General features: G+C 46.8%; 1 protein-coding gene across 1 annotated transcript in view; it reads right to left on the reverse strand.

The window, feature by feature from the left end:
• Window positions 1–16,727, reverse strand: part of RFC5 (replication factor C subunit 5) — a 513,723-nt gene that overhangs the window by 342,936 nt on the left and 154,060 nt on the right. The window lies entirely within an intron of this gene.

Here is a 16,727-nt window from a genome sequence, read left to right on the forward strand (position 1 = left end):
TACCAAAGGATAGTTTTACGACGTCTCACTTTTGGTTGACTTTAGGAAAACTCTCCCAACAGGCGGGTATATTTGAAAATGGTGAGCTGTAATGCGTGTGCGAAAATGAGCTAAAAACGTGGCGCCGGTTCGCACCCATTTTGGACATTAATTTCCATAACCACAATGGAAATCTGTGCTTCTAGGAGCTCAATTAGCAGACATGAGTTCTGCCACGGTTGCGATGTGTATATTTGAAAGCAGATGAGCTCATTATGGGGGATAGTTGGCGCATTGAAGGGAGTCGGAGTTGTGCAGGTGCAGCTATAAGGGGTACTTGGAACGAAGGTGCAGGAGGCGAGCTGGGTTTTTCCACTATTAACTGGATTTTTCCACTCTGTGCCCCCATGTTTGCAGTCTGTCCTTCAGCCGGGGCGGTTGGCAACCTATGGTGGGCGGGGATTCGTTCCCCATAAGAGAAGGGGTATGCAGGTAGTAGAATCAGAGTTGGAACCCCTGGTGATGAAGTCTCGCTGAGAGGAAGGACGCTCTGCTTCAGTCCCCGTTAGCACGGGTGATCTCTCCGCCAACCTGCCTCAGGACTGGTTAGTGTCTTGGTGGCCTAACTGAGGTTTTCTCCTTCAACTACACTAACAGTGATGTAATATCTCTATCCCGACTTATTTTAGGTGTATGTCTATGTATAATCAACATATGCATTTACAGAGTGGTGTGTATGTTTAAATCCTATGTAAATAAAGGGCCTGTAAAGGGTCAATTATAGTCTATTGGTCTAAGTGTGGGTTATTGCCTCCCTGAGTGTAGGAACATTTGGTTTGTGAGGTCTGGTAAGTGGTTTCTGGGGTAACTACACACGACACAAAAGCAAAACATTTTGGTGCTGCGAGCAGGGTCTTTGTGCTGTTGATGCCAAAGAACCCCATGACCTTGGAGCTTGGACACAAAGGCAATTCTCTTTTTGTGGTCAGAAGGGAAGCGAGTTTGTTGTGCGGTATTGTGGATAGGGGCCTCGAAATATTCATTGACATCATTATCTCCCTTTTTAGGAAAAAAGGAAGCTCTGCAGACGGAGACTGTCCTTCGGTGACATTCCCAGGGTGGACAAAGAGTACATATGATTTATTGGCACAGACTTGGCCATGTGGCGCAGGTTTGAGTGAGACCTGGGATACGAGTTTAGGAGAGGCGAGTCCGGCCGAAGTGGCGGGGTAACTACAACAGGTGCCCTTAGAAAAGGGGAAGGAGTGTTCTGCCCTAGGTAGACGAGGGTGGATTTTGTTGCATCCATTTAGAAGGATACACCAACAGAATGTAGAATTGCAGGTGCATGTTTTAAGATTGGAAAAAAAAGCTGGCTGCTGAGAAACTGACTGCGTTAATGCAACAGCTTCAAATAAAGTTGCATCATGACAAGGCTGATAAATATCAAGCAGTAGCCGAGCGAGCTGCTGTGACAGTTGCTCGATATAAATACCGAAAGAGAAGAGGGAGGGTGAACATCCGAAAGGTGGCAACAGTAATTGCCTCTGCAGGGGTTGATCGGGACCCCGACCAATGGGACAGAGATATTTTCAATAGTACCAGTTCAGAGAGTGGGTCGGAAAGGAAAGCGCCGTCCAAACTAGAACCTGGTTGGAAAGAAGTGACTGTTCAACCAGTCAAGCGCAGGCGAGCTGGGCCAAATCTGAATAATCCGGGAGGTGGTTTAGTGGATATGACAATGTTAGAGGATTACTCTCAGCAGGAGTTTGGGGAAATAATCAACTGATTGAAACAGAGGGGTGGTGAGCTTCTGTTGACTTGGATGGTTCTATTATTTGATGGCGGTGCGGCGGGTCATCTTGTTGATACGACAGATGCTGCAAGGTTTCTACCATTGTCACGGGAAACACATTCAGGAGACTTTGCGTGCGGGACCACCTCATGATCAGGATGGGAGAGCAACTGTCGCTATTACAGTTAGCTGCACAAGTGTGCAATTGCAAGTATCCGATGGCATTGACTAGCCTAGTGAGGAGAAAAAAAATGGTACACCTTGAGAGGAGCGATTCAGAGGTTGAGAGAACATGCCACGAAAGAACCCATTCATGTTGAGACCCCCGAACATATGGGGGTAGTAGCATTATCGGTCTCAGTCCGAAATACCATTATGCGAACTGCTCCTCCGGCAAACAAAAATATCATTATGACTTTGCTGGTGGGGATGACTGGTAAGGTAACGGATGAAGTAGTGCAATTGGCTAATCTGGGGGAATGGGATAAGGCAGAAGAAAGACCCAGAGAGAAAGAAAGAGAGGCGTAGCAACAGACGAACCCCTGGAAGAAGGTTTGAGAGCCGAGAGTCCAGAGTATCTAGAAAGGATATGTTTTTGGTGCTACTAAAAGATGGAGTGCCGCAGGAAGACATTGATGGGATCGAAACCCAATAAATGTATCGGCTCTATCAAAAGAGAGGGCTAGAAGGAAAAAAGCGGTACAAGCAAGTGAAAAGGCAAGATGTCAATAAGTCCAACGGGGGAAAGATTCCTTCCGCACCACCCGAGGAAGAAGCGGATGAGGAGTCCTTGGGGACGCCTTTACCATATCAGCTGACTTATGCTGAGTTACGGAAGGTTGTGAGCGCAATGTTGGAAGCAGAGTCCAAATATGTGTATTCAAAATACGAATAGGATTGTGGTCAAACTCTGGTAGCGGCTGCCCGACTTAAGGTAGACAGGCGGCCTCATATGAATGTACAATTATTTTGGCAATCGGAAAAATACACAAGAGGTTTGAGCCTTAACGGATACCGAGGAGGAGGCCTCTTTGATTCACAGGAATCCCTCAAGGTTTAATGGTAATACTTTCACCATTACAGGGTTGGAAGGTAAAGAGACTCCCGCAGTCTAAACCAGAGTTGACATGAAAATTGTTTATTTGAAAAGGAATAAATATCAAGTGCTGATTGTTCCCATACCAGAATACATCATTGGCTTTGATATTCTGAAGGGGTTGACACTCAGGTTAGAAGGTAAAACCTATCAATTTGGGGTGAGTGCATTGACATGTACTCCCAACCTCAAAGGAAAATTGAAAATGCCCCCCATACAGGTTCCCCTAGCCGCAAAACAAGTATCTGTGACACAATATTGTATCACTGGGGAGCAGAAGGAGATTTCAGACACCATTAAAGGATATGATAAAGCAGGTGTATTACGACCTGTGACTACAGCTTGGAACAATCCGGTCTGGCCGGTTAAAAAGCAGGATGGAAGCTAAAGGATGACTGGATTATCGCAAGTTAAATATGTACACTCCTCTGTTAGTCCATGCAGTTCGATAATGCGGATACCTTGACTGAGAATATACAATAGTTCGAAGGAACTTGCTATGCAGTAATCAATCTGGCAAATGCATTTTTCACAGTACCGATTGCGGAAGAATGCCAAGAGCAGGTTGCTTTCTCTGGAATGGGAGGCAGTATAAGTTTCAACGTTTGCCCATGGGGTACATGCATAGTCCGACCATCTGTCACCGGCTGTTGGAAGAACATTTGGATAAGATTCTATGCGAAACTGAGGTCGATGAATCTTGATACAGGGAAAAGATGAGCAGAGCGTGCGGATGCACATAGAACTCATTACCGAGCGACTGATTGGGAAATTAATGAGATGAAAAGCCAAACCACATTTGGTGCAGATTTGTGTACCCCTTTACAGGATGCATGAAAGAAATTTCACTTTGGGTGGGGAGAGGAACAAGAAAAAGCATTTCAATTGGCGAAGGATACCATACAGAGAGTGCTTGATTTATGGCCACTGAGGGCAGGGGGAGTAGAGTTGAATGCGTCGGTGCAGGAGAACTAAGCAAACTGGAGTTTGTGGCAAAAACAGGACCGGCAACGTGTCCCTTTGGGATTCTTGAGTCGCAAGTTACCAGACTGACTGATATACTCCTTTTGAAAAACAGTTATTGGCATGCTATTGGGCTCTTGTGTGGATACAGAACAAATGACGGTGGATCATAATGTATTGATCAGACCGGAAATTCCGATGATGCAGTGGGTACTGAGCTCTCCTAAGACACATCGAATAGGGCATGCACAAGAGGCAAGCATTATCGACGTCGGGTCGTCAACGGATCCTTCTTGAGCTGCTCAGTTTAAGGCAGGAGCCACGGATCGTCGAGATCCCTTGATGAAGGGGTGAACAAAGGCATTGAGGCAGCAGCTTTGGCCCTGCGAAGACGAAGCGTGCGGTGTACCTCAACGACGATAGTTTGTTGCCGCAAAGAGTCACTGAAGAACTTTGGGCCATCAGCGTCTCTGCAGTCTTCGCGTGCTGGAAAACCCACCGGCGGATGCTCCTCGGCGGCCTTGACTTTCTCCGGCGGGACAAAGCGGTTGGCGGTTTTGGCGAGAGCGTCCTGGAATTCAAAGTGTCTTAATCAATGGATTGTTACAGCTCCGGTCGTCTGCGACTCGGGGTCAATCGGTTCCCACTTTGGGGCAACACAGCTTCGCCGGGCCTCCAGCGATTATAGCAAACCTGCAAACCCTGGTCGACGACAGTGGACAGCTGTCCGGTGCTTCTCTTCGTTCTCCTCGGCGGTCCCCGTCTCCGGTTGACAGTCTTTCGAAGGCTGACTTCCAGGGCGCTTTGGCGAAGGTTAGTGATGCACGATGGTCCCCCGTAGCACTGGGAGAGGTCTCCTAACCAGGGCCTCTCTCGGATCAGTCTCGACAGCACGACGGCTTTCAGATTGCAGTGAAGGTAACAGCAGTCAACCTTCTTCTTCGGGCTCGGCTTCGAGATCAAGCCTCAGTATCGACTTCAGCTTCTGAACGATTTCTAGCAGTGAGAGGCCCCCAGATATACGGTTTGGACGCTCATTCATTCTGCTGGGTCACACTCAGGCAACCAATCACTCAGACGGGCATTCAGCAGTCAGGCAGCCAATCAGGCTCACAGTGCATTCAGGCCATCCTCCACCCCTCTCAGACACTCACAACAAAGAATGTGTATTGGGACAAATACCTGTCACAGCCCTTAACCAAACCCCCCACTGGCATGTCCACATACCAGGTACGGTCAGGGTTCGGGGTTCCATTAGGGTCTCGGGAGCCTTGCACTACCTTCCAAGACTCTCTTGGAATCAGTCCTGGCGCCTATGGCGCCAGGCTCATATTCTGTATAAGGAACATCTTTGAGGGGGACTACTTTCCCTTCGGCCTGCAGCCAACATGGAGGCACCCCCACAGTCTAGTTCACTAGAACTAGACTGTGCGGTATAGTGTTTTGGGTGTGGTAGCCTGGGACTACTTTACCTGGACTAAAATGGAGCATACTCCGAGCACCTTTCAAATTCAGCATGGAACTGCCACCAGCCCATACCCTGCTCTGTGGGCCATACACAGGTGCCCAAAAACACACACTAGGGGTACAGGGTTGTACCCCCATCCATGGGTGCCATAAGGGCATTCCGAGGGTCTGTACACCAAACCAAAAATAGGAAGAGCTGCACGGCCAGGAGTCCCTCATGGACTCCTTGGCAGAAAGTAACACAGAACATACACAAAAAAGGACTACAGAACAAGGACAGGGAGGCCCTGTCCCTCCAATGCATTTCCAGCATCACAATGACCATGCCAAAATTTCAGTCATGGACACAAGATCTGAGGAAGATGATCTGGAAGGGATTGCTAAGTGGGCACACCAGAAAAGTGGGCATCTCAGAGAAAAGACTATCAGGTGGGCACAAGATCAAGGAATTAGTCTTCCATTAGGGATTGTAAAAACTGATTTTACAATGCCAGGTGTGCCAACATCACAAACAAAGGTCTATCCAGCATATCATTCTGGTGTACTAGGAAATGTCACCTGAAGCACTAGCTCCCCATCGAGTCACACCAGAGTCTGCAGGTGTGGATTTACATGCAAAGGAAGAAATTACACTAAACCAAGGGGAATCGGTATATCTAACACAGGAATTGGAGTACAAATTCCATCAGAGCATAGGGGATCAATTGCCCCTAGATCTGGGTTAGCCTTAAGAGAAAACCAGGTATTGGGAGGGATTGTTGACACAGCCTATCAAAGGGAAATAAAAGTAATTCTGATTAATAGTGCAGAGAACATGCTACCTATTCATAAGGGTGATAGGTTTGCGCAGATAATCATTGTACCTATAAAAATGTGTACGATGAAGTAAGGAGAGCCACCCACTGTGATGACTACAAGTGGCTCATCAAACAAAATGGTTCCGGCAGCGAAAGTCTGGGTCGCGAAACCTAGTGGTCTGCCGGTTCCGGTAGATGTAATTACAGCAGGAGATGACCAAGTAGTTCTTGTGATGGAACCGGGGAAGAGGAAGTGGAGTCATGTTCCCGCTGAGAAATGTTATTTACGCGAGTGATGTACTCCACTGATATCTTGATCTCTCTTGACATCTTGTTTTAAGTCCATGGTTTTGGTGTTTGCGCTTGTGGATGCGTGTGGAGTGCATTCGGGCGGGTCTGGGGACATGCGAGAAACTGTGTCAAGTGTCCCCACGTTGCAGCTGAATTCAACGATCTGGACTACGAATGACGATGGCGACATAATCGCTCCGCCTGCTGCCCGTTACGCTGCAGGGTATTGTGGCTCCTGGAGGAAACATCACGGGCATGATGTTTTGGCCCCTTCTGCTGTTTACATGTCTTTTGTTCGGCTTTGCTAGGTCACCATAGTGAATCAACCTGAAAATATATGGGTCTTCCTGGCCTGTCGTGTACTGAACATCTTGCATTTCTGTTTGGCTGATGTCCACTATGCTATGAATTTGATATCAACGTGACTTGTGTGCCTACGCCGGCCCCCTGTGTTGGAGCATGTTTTTGGAGTACTGCATAATGACGCCATTGTGGAGAATGCAGATGTCAGGAGTTATTTTTCTGTCTCAGAGTACTGCCGTTTTTGCGCTCACACAGATCGCAAATGGAGAAATATGACTTGCATTATTACCTGCAATACTGCTCCCGCGGATGTGTGCTTTCTAATGACTTGTGATCCTCAGTGCATTGGCAAGTGTCAACAACTAGACCAGACTGGTGCTCAGAGCGGCACTGACGAAAAACATTTATGTGCCCGATCTATATCTATGTGTGATGTGTCTTGCATTTTCACTGTTTTGGCAGCCCGTCACACATGTTAAGCTCTCTACTGGTTGGCTGTTGTCCTGTGATAACAGTACCTATTCATATATTCCTGCTAACATTTCTGGTGGCTCTGGCACCTTAACACGCCTTAGCTTAATGAGGTTTTCTTTGCAGCCTGCTATTCGCCGCTCTATGCATGCAGTTCACCATATCGGTTTATCTCTCGAATGTGATTCTAATGTGCGATTGATATCTGAAGCTGAAGTGTTAGCACTGGCCATTTCTTTGGTGGGGGTGTTCCGGTTAGCTGCTGGGGTCTATAAATCCTTAATTAAGCTGGCTTGTGCGGTAGTGAAAGGGCTTAATGAAACCTATCCAGCTTTAACTGAGCTGCTGTTCGACAACAAAACCTTTAGAAAAGCCATTTTGCAGAACAGGGCTGCCATTGATTATTTGTTTTTGAAACACAACTTGGGTTGCAATGCCGTTGAAGGCATGTGTTATTTTAATTCAGAGGATCATTCCCGTTCCATCGAAAAGCATATTGGTGGTTTAAAAGACCCGATTTCCCAAGTCACTCAAGATCGGGGGTGAGGGGGAAGCTGGGTGGGATCAAATGTTTTCATGGATTCCAGAGGCATTGCTTTATATTTTTGTTTGGATTTTTGCTGTATTGATGGTTCTTATTTGCTGCTGTTGCATTTCCTGTATCCCAAATTTGTTAGGTATATTTCGTTGGTGGCAAAGACTGGCTTTTCATCCCTTCGGGTATGGAAATTGAATGTCCAAGGGGTGGAGTGTAACGCGTGTGCGAAAATGAGTTAAAAAACATGGCGCAGGTGTACGCCCCTTTTGGACATTCATTTCCATAACCACAATGGAAGTCTCCGTTTCTGCGAGCTCAATTAGCCGACGTGTGTTCTGCCACGGTTGCAATGTGTATATTTGAAAGCACATGAGCTCATTATGGAGGATAGTTGGCGCATTGTTCAACCAAGGATGTGCCAAGAAGGGAGTCGGAATTGTGCAGGTGCAGCGATAAGGCATGCTGGGAACGAGCGCGCAGGAGGAGAGCTGGTTTTTCCACTATTAACTGGATTTTTCCACTGTGTGCCCCCATGCTTGCTGTCTGACCTTCGGCCTGGGGACGGTTGGCAACCAACGGTGGGCAGGGATTAATTCCTCATAAGAGAAGGGGTATCCAGGTAGTAGAATCAGAATTGAAAACCCGGGTGATGAAGTCTCGCTTAGAAGGACGACGCTCTGCTCCAGACCCCGTTAGCACGTGTGATCTCTCTGCCTACCTGCCTCGGGACTGGGAATTGTAGTGGTGGCTGAGAGGTGGTTTTCTCCTTCAACTACACTAACAGTGATGCAACATCTCTATCCTTACTTATCTTATGTGTAGGTCTAGGTATAATAAAACTTATGCATTTACAGAGTGGTGTGCATGCTTATATCTTATGTGAATAAAGGGCCTGTAAAGAGCCGATTATATTCTAACTATTGGTCTAAGTGTGGGTTATTGCCTCCCTGAGTCTAAGAACTTTTGGTCTGTGTGGTCTGTTAAGTGGTTTCTGGGGTAACTACACACAACACAAAAGCAAAACAGGTACATCATGTTATTTCTTTATATACAGACGACAAGCTGCTTCAAGGCATGGCTCTGGAATGAAATGTCCCTATTATAATTGAAGTGTTGGACATCTTTAGCAATTTGTCAGGAATATGTAGGGGAAAAAAGCATCTTTCCCTTGGTGGCCTTAGCCAAGGTCCGACCTCATTGTTACTGGTACTTCCAGTTAAATGGGAGGCAGACAGTTACCTATTTGGGCATTAGGATACAGCGGAATTTTCAGGACACATACAGCGATAATACCATGGGGGACATTGAGAGGATAGGAAAAAAACAGCAGCTTTCTGAATACGTTATCCTCATCCTGAAATGTACAATACTACCGTCGAAAATGGTCATGGTTATATTATTTCACCAATGTACCATATATTAGGAAGCGCTATGGCCGACTATCTGTGAAAACAGCTGGGCATACCTGATAGAATTGGGCAAACTGGTTTGGGAATGGGCATGCAAAGCTACTGGAGGTCTACAGCCATACTCCTCTAATATCCCTCTGAGCATGAATGTGAGCAGCATGAGGGCATAGAGTAGAAAACTGCCGGAGGATTGGGAACAGAGGGGACTGTCTAGTTATTGATTATTATCGTACTCTCAAGTCAGTGATAACTGAGGAGTAGATAAGGGACATTGGGGGTCATTACGACCCCGGCACTAAGGGATTACCGGTACCGGTAAGGACATCGGTACTGGTAATCCCTTAGCACCCAATTGCCATAACGGCGGCTGGAACCAGCCGTTATTGCAGGGACCCGCAAAGGGACCCTGGCAATTACGGTACCGCAATTTGCGGTACCATAATTACCACCTTTCCCCATTCCCATTATGCCAGATGGGGCAAAAATGGGAATGGGGAAGGGCCATGGTGAAATGGGGAAGTACCGCCCCGCCAACCTTGGAATGGGGTGGTACTTCCCCATTTCACCATGGCGGACTCGTTACAATACCGGCAGCAACCATGGTGCTAATAGCGCCATGGTTTAGCGCCGGTGTTGTAATGAGGGCCATTCTCTTTATGCTCGATTTAAGAGCAGGGCTCGTAAAATCTGGACTGCAGTACCCAAACAGCCCCCGAGAGCAACCCTGTGCTGAGAGGCCTTTATGAGGCAACTGAGGGACGCCGACCTGTCTCCACTATATACAAATTGCTATTGGAGAATAAAAAGAAATAAATACTTACAATTAAAGAGGACTGTGAACAGAACCTGGGAATACTTATGGAGGACAAGTAGGAAGAAATTGTGTACACATAATCTGCATCTCAATGCATGACTGCAACTAGTGCAATACAATATACTGCAAATAACATACTTGATGCCAATAAGACTACATAGAATGAACCCGACTATATCTACAAACTGCCCTAGATGCGGAGACAGGGGAGGCCTTGTTTCTGAATAGGATATGGTCTTGTGCGTGTTTGCACCAATTCTGGGAGTTAGTAGTAACTCATGGGAGCGATGTGGATATTATTAACACGGATAATGTGCTTATTGGGACAGTTCCCACAGAGTAAACCCTCAAACCAACTGAATAATATGGTTGACTTGACCCTGGTACTGGCGAAAAGATGCATAGCTATGTCCTGGTTTAATCGGGCAGGTCCCAGGTCCACAGACTGGTAGAGAGACTTGAGTGAGGCAGGACAGAATTGGCAGCATTGATTAGAATAGAACGCGGTCTACACCAATGTACATATGTTGTACAGAAAGGGCAATATTACTAGAGGGATTACTGTACCCTTCAGATGTCAGGTACCCTTGAAATCATTGCTGAATGGTGGTATTTATTTACGGTCTGTGATTAGACGTGAGAAACTGGATGGCTCGACATGATGGATTGGTGGATTAACCTTATGCTGCCTGCTTGGTGTATGCATGTTTGAGGTTTATCTGGGAGGGAAGGAGAGAATTGGGCGGGTTATTATATGGGAATTTATTGGTGTTTGTAGTCTCCTCCTTTGAATATCACGATAAGTGGTGGGAACATTGTAAGGAATAGATGAAGTTTACTGTGCCAATAAAATATATTACTTTTTTTTAAAGCATACTTGAGGTCCTCATGCGTTCAATCACTACACTTCGTAATAATTGACAAGTCTCCGAACTCGACTAGAAAACAATCCAGTTAGCACAAAAAGTTGTGCATATGCCATTCTTTCAACATTAGCTCTACTGTCTACCAACAGGAATGACATGGACCCATTTTAACGAAAAACGTCCTTTCCCTTGCTGTATCTCTCCCTTGTGTTTGTAGCACATGTTTTCTCTGGCACAATGCACCACACTTCGAACAAGCCAGGTTATCCGAGACGACTATGGCATCATTCTTAGCAGAGGTGTTCGCAAATGTATGTGAATTGTGGCATTTGCGCATTATAAAAGCTGATTTAATAACATGGGGCGATCAACCTCTACCCAAATGACAGAGCCAACAGAACACTTAGCAGCAGATATGTTGCCTGGGTTTTGGAAAAGACTGAGTTTTAGACATGGCTAGCAGGAATCACCAGTCTGATTGTTATCAATGCTCCACTGGGTTGTTAAGGATTCCAATCGGGCGTCACACACCGGACCAGGGCTCTTGCCCTTAGCCTAGGATGTAGCGCTCAATTAGAATACTTTTTTTTTATTTTCTACGAATTCAGATTGAGCTGGCACCCAACCAGTCTCACACCCCCTTTTACAACTACCCCGGGTCACAATGGACCATGAACCAGGCCAGTGGGTGGTAATACAACAGTTATTTTAAAATCAAAGAAAAGCACATCATTTTAATATTGGGCAGCAATCACCAATGGGATGATAATTACAATGTAAACTAATGAAATACACTTGGTTGACCTTCTACAAGAATATAACATATCACCAAAGCACAAATGAATAAGAGCACTTTCTATTCGGGTAGATAGAACCCGAGTTAAGATTTCCCCTGCAACGCTCCCTCAAACCCCAATTAAGTGAATTTATGTGAATAGAAAGGAGCAGTAGGGAGTCATGGATATTAGGCAGCAAACAGAATCAAAATCTGACCTTCCTTCCCAAAATAAAAAGGCAAAACCGGATTTTAAAACCCTTTGCAGTTGGATAAAATGACACTCGGAATTAGTAAATAATTAATTTGCGTGCAGTATGGGATAAATTGTCACGATCCTCGGCCCTGACCCCCCACTGGCAAGCCCACAAGCCAGGTGGAATCAGGGCTCGGATCTTTAATAAGGCCAGACTTCCACTTTTCAAGCCCTCTTGGGGCCAGTCCTGGCGCCAGGCTCATCAGTAGGGAGAGGCATCTGCTTAAGGGACTAGTTTATTAAGGGACTAGTTTATTAAGGCTTTCAGCCAACATGGAGGCATCCACATAGCTGGGTTCCTAGAACCAAGCTTTGCGGTCTAGTGCTTTGGGTGTGGTGGCCTAGAGACTACTTTACCTGGACTACTTTACAGTGGCTATTTAAACCACACCCGAACAAGAACACACGCTTCGTGTTACTTTGCTTCTAGCAACTTGACGCTCACCGTGTCGAGCCTCTCGCGAGCCCGACAAATTCCAGACCTGCAGGAAAAACAAAGAAACATCGCGTTAGCAGCAGAATCTTACCTGCAATCTTCATCCATCTCTGCTCACAGCTCCTGGCCATCTCTGTTGGAGGAGTTTCTTGCCCAGATCGAGGGACCTGAGAAAAGGAGAAAGACATTATTAACACAGTTACTAGAGACATTACAACCATAAAAGACTTACCTGACTGGTTACTTCTCGACCGGCACTGCGCCGGAAACCCCATCTGCGCTGGGTACTCTCCGCGACCTACGAAAAAGGAAAAACACAGGTCAGTGAGGACAAGGCATCGCTGCGCTACGCAAAGCGCCTCCTTACCGCATCATAGCGCTATATCGCGCCATCATCTCCCGGTGAGAACCAGCACATCCTGTTCTCCGAGTGGACACTCCACGCCCCTAGAGAAGATAAAAAGAGACATTTGAACAGACAAAAGGCATGCAAGAAATACGACGCCATTAATTGCAATAAGACCTACCTGAAAGACACTACAAGGGCCGCAGTCAGTGAATTAACTGGACTGCCAGCGCCCACAAAAGCCAACGTGCCCCTGCCCAGAGAGCAGGACGGAGAGCCCACAGATTCCGGCAACCAGGCAGAATTCCCTTGACACCGAGACCACAGGGGAACCATCAGGAAGGGCATCAGCGACCAGCTGGCTGCGTGGCGTCCCCGTGGATACCAGGTGAGCGTAACAGAACACGAAGCCTCACATAAATAATCCACCTGGGCGCCATGGAAACATCAGAAATTGACCAATTGGCCCAATTGTTGGGGGACCTTCGTGCTGAGGTTCATTCAGCCCAACAAGAGACTAGTGCACTCCAGAGAGACTTAATAGTGACCAGGGAGCGCACAAACGAAATCAGCAGACAATTCTTGCAATCGCAGGCAGGGCACACTCCTCTGCCTGGGGGAAATCCACTGATGCAAACTCCTGTTCCACCATCTCATGCCGCCACACCAGTACAGATCACGCTGCCTGGAACAGTTCCCTGGCACCACCAGAAAGGTTTTCAGGGGACCCAGGGAAGTATGCAGCATTTATAAATCAGTGTCGCCTTCATTTCCTTTGTCGCCCTGGGGCATTTCCAAATGACCAAGCTCTGGTAGCTTTCATCCCATCATACTTGAGTGGAAGCGCAGCGGATTGGTCGGTGCCGTTGATGACCCATAACGATCCGTTGTTACAGGACTATCGGGGATTCCAGAAAGAGATGGAAAAACTGTTTGCTCGCCATACCCAAGAACAAGCAGTGGATAACAAACTTATCCCTCCGGCAGGGAAACCAAGACTTGTTGACATATATTGCAACCTTCAATAGACTGGTGGCTGAAGCCACGTGGGCAGAAAACAGAAGAACCACGTTATTCCATCGAGGCTTACGAGGGGAATTAAAGGACGTCTTGGCCCAGGTAGTTGATCCTCCCAGAGACTGTACCGAATTCATAAATCTAGTCGTGCACCTAGATCATTGTCTGCAGGACAGAAAAGCAGACCGGTCCAAAGCAGACTCACGAATAATTTATGTTCGGCCTAAAGACAATGCACCACAGGGGGGGATGACAACACCGTAGAACCCATGCAGATCGGAGGGTTACGACCTCCATTAACAAAACCAGAGCAGGAAAAAAGATAACAACAGCAACTTTGTTTGTATTGCGGAAAACCAGGACATTTCCTGAAAGACTGCCCCATTAAACCCCCTAGAAGAACAGTCTGGGCCACAGAAAAGGATGAAGGTAAGGAATCAGAAAACTACCAAGCTCGGCAACCGTAGAGGTCAGTTTGTCGAGTGATGAGAAAGAGCCACTGACCTCACACTTTGCGATACCCGTGATCTTAATAAATCATCAACAATCGTCAAAGATGCATGCCGCAGAAGCGTACATCGACAGTGGAGCAGTTGGGAGCTATATAGATCAAGAGTTGGCAGCAGATATGGGGCTCCCTTTGTGTTCTAAATCTACGAGGGACAAGGTGACGACCGTGGATGGGACAGAAATCGCCTCCGGGCCAGTAACCCAGTGCACAGCAGTAGTAACCTTGCTGTGCCAGGATGGGCATCGGGAGTGTATTTCGTTCGATCTAATAAAGGCACCTCAATTCTGGTTGATACTAGGAATGCCATGGTTGGTTGCTCACAACCCTTTGATAGACTAGCGGGCATGAAAATTAACCTTCTCCAGCAACTGCTCCATAACCTGCTACTCTCCTGACCCGAAACCCAACTCCTGTGTCCCCAAAGCTTCCAGTATTAAAGCCTCTACCTTGGGAGTAACTAATACTTTGCCAGATGAATATCGTGACTTTCAGGATGTATTACAAAAAGACCAGGCTAACACGTTGCCCCCGCATAGGCCTTATGATTGTCAAATTGACTTTGTTCCTGGGGCACAAATCCCATGCGGCAGGATTTACGCTCACACCGAGCCAGAAAACCTTCACCTGAAAACCTATTTGGACCAGTACCTCGCAAACGGATTCATCCGCCCATCTAAGTCTCCAGCAGCCAGTCCTTTGTTCTTCGTACCGAAAAAGGAAGGGGACTTCAGGACCTGTATTGATTACCGCGCAATAAACCAGATAACTGAAGAACCACTACCCCTTGCCTCTTATCCCGGAAATGCTAGACCAAGTCAAAGATGCCCAGATCTATACCAAATTAGACCTTCGGGGAGCATACCACCTGGTCATAAGCGGAGATGAGTAGAAAACCGCTTTCCGTACCAAATATGGCTCGTTTGAATATCAAGTCATGCCCTTTGGCTTGTGTAACGCTCCTGCAGCGTTTCAATATTTCATGAATGATGTCCTGAGAGAACTGATTGACGTTTGCGCCTTAGTATACATAGATGACATCTTAATCTACTCAGCCTCAAAACAAGATCATATCAGGCATATTTGTTCAGTCCTCACCAAGCTCCGCCAACATCGTTGTACGCAAAGCTGGAAAAATGCTTTTTTCACGTCACCGAAGTAGAATTCCTTGGTTTCATCCTTTCGCCGAAAGGCATTAGAATGGACGTGCATAAAGTGGACGCAATTTTAAAATGGCCCTCACCAACATCTCTGAAGGGAATACAGAGCATGTTAGGCTTTGCGAACTTTTACCGCCGGTTTATTCCAGACTTCTCTCAGGTTGTGCACCCGATCACAGTATTGCTATGAAAAAGCAATAAAATGTTTGCTTGGACTGAGGAAGCAGAAAGAGCCTTCCAGGAACTAACAAAGGTTGACCTCTGCTCCAATCCTGCGGCACCCGCATCCAGACCTCCCTTATGTCGTAGAGACAGATGCTTCAAGTATGGCGATGGGAGTGGTCCTGTCACAGAGGGACCCAGAAACCGGCCAGCTGCATCCTGTGGCCTTCTGGTCGAAAAAGTTTTCACCTCCGGAACTAAATTACGCTATCACGGACAAAGAACTCCTAGCCATCAAGTCCGCTTTTAAGGCGTGGCGGCACTATCTTCTGGGAGCTAGACACACCATTACAGTGATCACAGACCACCGGAACCTGCAATATCTCAAAACAGCCAAAGCCCAGTCTTCACGCCAGTTACGGTTGGCCCTCTTCTTCGCCAAATAGGACTACGTAATCACCTTTCGACCTGGGGTCAAGAATGGGAAAGCTGACGCCTTATCTCGAATGGGCATTGATGAAACAGTGTATACAACTCCAGATCCGGTACCCATCATACCTGAAGACAAACTCTTGGGCATCACAACAGCCTTATCACAAGCCGAATTACGGGACAAAATTCATCAGTCAATGAACCCGGATGCTTTCCTTGCATGGTAAACTCAGAGCGAGCAGTATTGCATCAAGGATCAGTTACCTTACTTTAGAGATCGGCTATATGTATCCGAGAAGGAGTTGCAACAGCATATCATTTCAGGTTATCATGACTCCCTGATCAAAGGACACCCTGGAATCGCTAAAACCTTAGCCAAGGTAAAGAAGAACTTTTGGTGGTCTACCTGGCATAAGGATATTGTCCAGTATGTTCAATTCTGCAGCGTCTGCGCACAAAACAAATCACAGAAACAGAAACCATCAGGTCTGCTACAACCACTGGACATCCCTCCCACTCCATGGCACACTCTTTCCCTCGACTTTATCATGGATCTGCCACCAACACCATTCTTGGAATCGTGGATTTGTTCTCAAAGATGGCACATTTTATTCCTCTTAAAGGCCTCCCAGATGCATCCACTCTAGCAGGAGCATTTCTGGAAAACATTGTCAAGCTGCATGGCTTTGCATCAGTTCTGGTCTCCGATCGAGGCAGCCAATTTATATCCAATTTTTGGAGAAAATGTTGTGCGATGGCTCAGATTGACGTCCGGCTATCCACCAGTCACCACCCCCAGACAGACGGCCAACCTGAGAGGACCAACCAGACCCTCGAGCAATATTT

This window comes from Ambystoma mexicanum, chromosome 10 (assembly GCF_040938575.1).
Source record: "Ambystoma mexicanum isolate Mex_15411 chromosome 10, UKY_AmexF1_1, whole genome shotgun sequence".
NCBI classification, from domain to species: Eukaryota; Metazoa; Chordata; class Amphibia; order Caudata; family Ambystomatidae; genus Ambystoma; species Ambystoma mexicanum.